This window comes from Lygodium microphyllum, chromosome 18 (assembly GCF_053477565.2).
Source record: "Lygodium microphyllum isolate KBCC chromosome 18, Lygodium_microphyllum_v1.1.10, whole genome shotgun sequence".
Taxonomy (NCBI): Eukaryota; Viridiplantae; Streptophyta; class Polypodiopsida; order Schizaeales; family Lygodiaceae; genus Lygodium; species Lygodium microphyllum.
Window position 1 is genome coordinate 219,001 of NC_141152.1, and position 6,000 is coordinate 225,000.

The window sequence follows — 6,000 nt, forward strand, 5'->3', positions numbered from 1 at the left end:
GTGCTTGTTGGCACGGTGTATCATCATCATCTTTCTTTGGCAAGGATGGGTTAGGACGGCATGAGCCACTGCTGAAAGACGGCTTGTTCTTCTTAACCCACGACTTATAAGAATTTTGCATATAAGAAGATCCATTTACCAGACCAAATGGTACCATCGCCATTCTGGCCCATATCATGAGCTCGTCTGCTTCTGATGCTTCTGGAACTTCTTCTCCAAATGTATCCTCTTCAGAGGAAATAGACTCTTCCATCTCGCTTTCATAACCTTCTTCTTCCATATCATATCCATCCTCTTCTGTCTCTATCTCTGCTTCTGCTTCTGCTTCTGTCTCTGCTTCTGTCTCTGCTTCTGTCTCTGTCTCTGCTTCTGCTTCAGTCTCTGTCTCTATTTCTGTAGGAGCTCTGTAAGAGAAGAACAGATTTTCTATTTCATCTTCTGCCTCTGTCTCAGGCTCTACTATGGCCATGTAACAGCGAGAGCAGTACATCCATGCTTCTATCTCATTATCAGAAGTGATTTCAGAAGTCATTCCTGGTTCAGGCAGGAAGTATTCACCCATTGATAATGGCTTTGCATCTTTTGGAAGTTGGCTTACAGTATCCACTGTTAAGGAACGTGCCACTGTTTTCTTGGGAAGGATCTGTTTGACAGCATCTTCGTCTGTTGATGTTCCATCTGTAGCCTCATTAGGGGAGTCAGAAGATAATTCCAAGGAGGTGGATCCATGTCCTTTTTGAGAATCATACAGTTTCAGCACCACTTTATTGGGTCCTCTCCCCCAGGTCAAGGTTCCTTTGAACCAATCCGGGCTTCAAAAAGCCATGGTCTGCCCAGTAACAGAGGGTAGGATGTACCATAAGAGTTTGGCTTCACCACCAGATAGGTTAGCCAATAATCTTTTCCAGCCACTGTAGTCTTCACATATGGGAGAATGCCCAAAGGCTCTGTACGGCACTGTGAGGCTCTATTCTGTTCTGTTCTTCTAGTGGAAGATTGAACTTCACTATTCTGGCAGGAGGGTTATTTTCTTTCTGGATAGGTGGTTCCTTATGCTTTGCACACGTGATGGCAGCAACTTCCAATTCCACTAAATTAGAGGTAGGCTCTTGGGCCTTGGCTGGACTATCAGTAGCACTGTTTTTCACTGGGGCTGGGCTTGGACAGTCTTTTGCAGTGTGGCCTTCTCCTTTGCATTGACTGCATAAGGTCTTGTAATCCACTGACCTTCTAGGATTTGGACAATTTGGTGAGATGTGTCACTTTTCTCCACATCTATAACACTCCACTTCTGTCCTCTGACCACCGCCAGACTGTCTTCCTCTGTAACTTTGAGAAGGAAATCTTCTGGGTCTGAAATTAGGGCCAAACTCTCTAGGCTTGGGTCCAATATCATGTGTTGTCATTTTGGATTCCAGCAAGTTGAATCTTGCGTCTTCTTCCTTCCTTCTCCTATCATGCATCTCCTTTAGAGAGCAAATGTCCTCTGTATGGCTCTTTCGCAAACAGTAGGAACAGAAGGCTCCAGGAATGGTTGGTTTTTGTGTACATTCAGTGGCTAAATGGCCTGCTTGATGACACTTACCACACCAAGTATTTGACCGCATCACATCTCTCCCTGCTCCTGGAACGTTGGATATGCTAGCGGTGTTCACTTTCAGCGTCTGTAGCTGCTCTGTAATCACATCCATCAACTCCTTTTTGATGTTTGCAACTGAGTTGGATAAGTAATCCTTCAAGCTTTCTCCTCTGGAGGTACTGGCAGGAGGGTTTTGAGGAGTCTTTGTAATCACTGCATAAACCAGTTGGGTTGGTGCGGAGGGATCTCTGTTCTGGTTCTGATTCAGAGCTCCTGTTTGAACTGTTGGCTGTTGACTCCAGTTGGTAGGATTCCACTGTTGCTGTTGATTTGGCATTGAGGAAATTGGTTGGGACCATTGTTGTTGTGGTTGCACCATCATTTGAGGCATGGATTGTGGCCACTGTGGATTTGGTGCACTGTACTGTGATACTGGGGGCATCTGTTGGTAAGTGTAGGGGACAGTCCCTGGGACTGCATTTGGTGGGTACATCATTCCTGGCATCAGAGGAGGTAGGACTCCTCTTCCTGGATTCATCGCTAATCTAGCTTCCACTTCATCGTACAGTCTTGCACCTTCTGTTGCAGCTTGCAGTGTGGTTGGTCTTTGCAGCTCCACAAACTTACGGACTTCTGGTTGTAATCCCCTGAGAAACACCCCCTTCTGAATGCCATCATCTAGATTATGGTTAGTCCATCTCTTCAGGATGGATTCCATTCGTGAGACATAAGCTTCTACTCTTTCTCAAGAGGACTGACTTAGGTTCATAAATTCCTCTCGCATCCGCTCTTCAAAACCTTCACGCCTGAATTTAGTGAGGAAGGCCAACTTCAGGTCGTCCCATGTGCCAAAAGTTCATGCTGCTTGTCTCTCATACCACTGAAACGCTGCGCCCTTGAAAGTGGCGGGGAATATTGCCAACCAATGCTGAGGATTTCTGGCATTGTTAGCCACACATGCTACCATAAACTCTCCTACATGAAGATCGGGGTCTTCATTGTACTCTCCCTTAAAAACTGGCAATGGAACTACATTCGCTGGCTTGTCATCAATATTTCCAGGACGGATCTGGCTTGGAAGTGGACCTCCAGCAGGAGGAGGAAGGGCTTGATGTGCCATTGGGACTTCTGCAAAGAGTTCCGCAAGGGCGTCAAAGGCGGCTTCTTCTGCGAGCTCGTTCTCAGCCTTGATTTTTGCTTTCTCTCTTCTCACGTACCTCTGGACTCGTTCTAACGCTTGCCTCTTTATTGTGTCATTCATCAGGGGGTTGGCTCCACTATGTTGTTAGTGCTCCATAGAGGGTTAACAGAAGGCTTCAGTCTCTGAAGGACTCTCTTGCCAACATTTCTTCTACTTCTTTGTTTTCAACGTCCCTGAATTCTGCTTTCATTCCACTGCACAGAGGAAGGTATTCGGTTTTGAAGGTGTCAAAATGCATATGTCTGAGCATTGTGGTGGTGCCATCATCATAGTAATGCCAGCTTCTGATAGTTTCAACAGTGTATGTTGTGAAAAACACTCTGTCTACCAACTTCCAGTGGGTTTCTAATTGAACAAACATAAGATTATCAGTACACCAAGCATCCCATGTATCTTGCTGTTGAGCATCCACGAACAAATTCCAACTCTTTTCCTTCTTGTCTTTGTGAACCTCTACAGACCAAGACTCCTGAAGGTTCTTCAAAATCTCCCACTTGATGTTGTCTGGAAACTTCTCAATGAATGCCAAATCTTCCATGGATGGTCATTCTCTCTGTTTCTGCTCTTCAGTTTATTCCCAAACAGTTTGCCACCAAGATGCAAGTTTCTGGTGCTTCAACAGGAAGAGGAAACTGTCCACCACATAGAGCATGCATCATGATGGTGATGTGTTTCCGCCATTGTGGGATGAACTTCTTGTGGAACGTGGCTTTGATTATGAGGAATTCCAACTCTTCAGTGGAAGAAGAAACTTTACAAACATCCATTGAATTCTTCTCTTCTTGGCAATGCCATTTCCTTCATTTTCAGCCTCTTCTGGTGCTTGTTGATAGCAAGTTTCCCCGGCTGCGCACCAAAAACATGGAGCCACAAGAGGAACACCAAGGAAAAGGGAATTCTCTTGCAAGAAAATCTATCTTGTAACATCAACAAGCTTGTTTATCATGTTTCATATGATCACAATGAAGAAAAGAACACCAGGCACAACAAATCTTCATACAGCATCATGTAGATCTCCCACGGATTTGATAGAATCAACCATATTCTTCAATATCTTCACAAAATCCATCAATAGAACAAGGAAAAAAAAGGAATACACCATCTTTGAATGGAAATACATCACATAGTATTCATCTTCAATATCTTCATAGTCTTCTCTCTCAATCTCTAATATACAATCACTCTATTTCAGTAGAATTGGCTATCTCTGACTCTCTCTCTCTCTCCATCAATAATACATCATATCCTCACTACAATCTCTCAAAATAACTCTCAATAATCCTTCTTAGGTCGTGGATACCCCTCCCAAGAGGTATGTCTGATATGAAGAGTCACCAGAGCCACTACAGTGTCCTTTTATAGCTCACTACTGTCACTTCACTCTAGTCTTCACTTGAGTCTTCAGCAGCTACTTCTTTCACTTCTTTCAGCTCTTTTGCACTTGTATTCACCTCTTTCCAAGGCTAGAAAACTTTCCCAAGCTACACTCTCATCCATCAGAACACATACAGAAGCATACAGAACAGTCACAGAACAGTACCAGAACAGCTACAGTATAGAACAGAACAGAACAGAGACAGAAGCTCTATAGAAGACCTACAGAAGGTTACAGAAGGTCATCAAAACCACATAACTCATACTCAAACCATTCCAAACTCTCACAAACCATTCAATAAACTTTCACAAGATCTCAATCTTCATCAATCAATACTCCATCCCTCCTTACAGAAGACAATCAGAACAAAACAGAACAAAACAGAACAAAACAGAAGGTATACAGAACCAATCAGAACCTATCACAACATCATAGAACCACATATCTCCATTGATAAACATCATGAACTTCCAAAACATAATTCCAAAACACAATCAATATCATCCAAAACACTCTCAAACCACTTCCAAACCAATCAATCATCTCATAAAATCAACCATTCAGCTCTCAAAAACAACAAAAATCAGCCAAAAAACAAGTCATTTCAACACTCAACAGTGTGTCATGGTGTCGTGGTTTGTTGGGAGGGGGAGGTGTCGTGTCGGGTCATGGGGGGTGGGGGGGGATGTCATGGGGGGGGCACCTCGCGTCGTGTCTTGTCATGGGGGGGGCACATCGCGTCGTGTCGTGTCATGGGGGGTGGGGGGGGATGTCGAGGGGGGGGCATCGCGACATGGTGTAGTCTGTGTTGAGGGGGGAAGGGGGAGCCAAATTTTGGAGGTGGGGGGGAGGGCGGGTCGCGACATGGTGTGGTGTGTGTTGGGGGGGGCATCATGGTGGGTGGGTGTGTGTGTTAAGGGGAGGGGGCACGTCGCGTCGTGTCATGTCAACGGGGGGGCGGGGAGGGGGGGATGCCTTTTGGGGGGAGATGTCATGGGGGGGGGGCGCGTCGCGACATGGTGTGGTGTGTGTTGAGGGGGGAAGGGGAGGGGCCGAATTTTGGAGGGGGAGGGGAGGGCGTGTCACGACATGGTGTGGTGTGTGTTGGGAGGGGAGGGATGTCATGGGGGGGCACGTCGCATCGTGTCGTGTCATGGGGCATGGGGGGGATGTCATGGGGGGGCGGGCGCGTCACGTTGTGTCGTTTCATGGGGGGTGGGGGGGATGTCATGGGAGGGGGGGCGCATCGCGTCATGTCGTGTCATGGAGGGGATGTCATGGGGGGGGTACGTCGCGTCGTGTCGCGTCATGGGGGGTGGGGGGGATGTCATGGGGGGGGGCGTGTCGCTACATGGTGTGGTCTGTGTTGAGGGGGGAAGGGGGAGGGGCCGAATTTCGGAGTGGGGGGGAGGTGGGGGGGAGGGCGCATTGTGACATGGTGTGGTGTGAGTTGGAAGGGGGGGCGTCATGGTGGGTGGGTGTGTGTGTCATGGTGTCGTGGTTTGTTGGGAGTGGGGGCGTCATGTCGTGTCATGGGGGGTGGGGTGGGGATGTCATGGGGGGAGGCACGTCGCGTCGTGTTATGTCATGGGGGTGGGGGGGATGTCATGGGGGGGGGCGCGTCGCAACATGGTGTGGTGTGTGTTGAGGGGGGAAGGGATAGGGGCCGAATTTTGGAGTGAGTTTGCACCGTTCCACATTCGATCGGGGCGCACCCGCGGCCTCCATTCGCTTCCCTCCCAGCAATTTCAAGCACTTTTTAACTCTCTTTTCAAAGTCCTTTTTATCTTTCCCTCGCGGTACTTGTTCGCTATCGGTCTCTTGCCCATATTTAGCCTTGGATGG